General features: G+C 37.4%; 1 non-coding gene across 1 annotated transcript; it reads left to right on the forward strand.

Annotated features, from left to right (window-relative positions):
* The first annotated feature begins 853 nt into the window (after positions 1-853).
* On the forward strand, positions 854-961 carry LOC136553060 (small nucleolar RNA R71). Its single transcript, XR_010782965.1, has one exon. It is a non-coding gene; the product is annotated as a small nucleolar RNA R71 (small nucleolar RNA).
* Positions 962-1,935: the final 974 nt, after the last annotated feature.

The following is a 1,935-nucleotide window of genomic DNA, read 5'->3' on the forward strand; positions in this document are numbered from 1 at the left end:
TTTTATTAAAGCTATGCTAGTTTTTAATGTTCTCTAGAATTTTATCATTGGTAGCTACCTTTCTAGATAATCCCTCCATAAGTTTGGATTGGCCAACAATTAATTCTCTTCAGGTGGTTAATTGAAATTATTAAAATTATTACCTTAATAGTTACTCCCTCCGTCCCAAAATATCTGTCGCTTTCGCTTCCCGAGAAACAACTTTGATAAAATATATATTACAAAATATTAATATTTATGGTATATAATTAGTATCATTGGAAAGATCTTTGAATCTAGTTTTTTAATAAATTTATTTGGAGATACAAATGTTGTACGTATTTTCTACAAATCGAGTCAAACTTGTGGCACGAAAATCAGAAACAACAAATAATATGGGACAAAGGGAGTACATTGGTAATTACCTTGGTAGTTTGGCCTATGTTGCTGATTCCATCCTTGATTCTACTGAGGACGAAAGTAGTTGTTGCTGACAATGTTCACATCCTCTTGGGTTTTAGGGCACCTATTTCCTGAATGCCCAATGTTTCCACACACTTCACATGTCATGCGAGAATCATGAATATGTATGACTTCTAGCTTCTCATTGGCTTGATCTTCAAGCTTCTTCATCTGCATGTCCATCTTGGCAGATAGCATGTCTACCTCCTTAAGTTGATGCATACCTCCACCCCTTTTGTGGGTTTGAACATGTTCTTCATTCCAACCTTGATTGGAGGCTATCCTCTCCACAAGAGCTGTTGCAACTGGTATGGTGAGTGACAGGAATGCACCTCCAGCAATAGCATCCATAGTCTTACGGGTACTATTGGTCAACCCATGGTAGAAAGTCTACATGAGTAGCCAATTCTCCATCTCATGATGAGGACATTCCGCAATGTAATCTTGAAAGTGTTCCCATGCCTCAGGGACATATTCATGGTGTTGTTGCTGAAAGCTTGAAATTCTCCCACGTAGAGCATTGGTCTTGTCTATGGGAAAGAACTTTGCTAGGAAAGCAGTGGAGCAGTTATCCCATATAGTATTTCTATCTTTGTTGGTGTAGAACCATTGCTTTGTCTTCCCCAAGAGTGAGAATGGGAAGAGGCAAAGAAATATGGAATCTTGGGTTACTTCGTTAATGGTGAAAGTGCTACAAATCTCTAAGAAGTGTTAGAGATGTGCACTCGTACCTTCATGTGCCTTTCCACAAAACTAGTTTGCTTGCACCATATTGATGAGAGCTGGCTTGAGCTCGAATCCATTATCTCTAACATTGACTGTTGGTCTAGTATAGATGTTGGTCGTAGTTGGAGCAGACAAATCATGGAGAGTCATGTTAGCCATGGCTTCAAATTTTGGTGTTAAGCTTTGCCTTATATGGTTGTCTTTCGACTTTAAAGCTGGAACTTTCTTGAGTTTAGCTCTCGTCCTTCTGATTAATGCTTTTGGATCTTCAACTTACTTTGTTGGAAGGTCAAAACTAGTCATACATTATCCTGCATAAGATACACAAGTAGACAAAATAAGGGTAAGCATGTTTGAGCAGAGGTTAATGGTTATCTTCATGAGATAGAACTGTCTAATCTAATGCCTCCCAGGAGTACTTGTCTTCCATTAGATACTAAGTACTCAAGAGAGAACACTAAACTACATAGTTCTATCGAGCACACCCCAAGGGAGAACTCAAAAATCCATATTTTTCCATTAGAATCATAAATGAGAGAATAAAGCTTACAACATTCTTAAGTAATTTCTTACATCACTTTATTATAGTAACAGAATATTACCTTAATTGATTATAATAGCGGAATATAATGGCATGGTAGAGCATTAACATAGTGGACATTTTTACACAAGAGATGCTAGCAGATTTTACATCTTTTCTTATAAAAACCTTAAGTGAGGGTTATAAATAAACACTACGGTCGTAGCGTGAAGGAATCCTCTCTGAGC

This window comes from Miscanthus floridulus, chromosome 4, assembly GCF_019320115.1.
Source record: "Miscanthus floridulus cultivar M001 chromosome 4, ASM1932011v1, whole genome shotgun sequence".
In the NCBI taxonomy this organism is placed as follows: Eukaryota; Viridiplantae; Streptophyta; class Magnoliopsida; order Poales; family Poaceae; genus Miscanthus; species Miscanthus floridulus.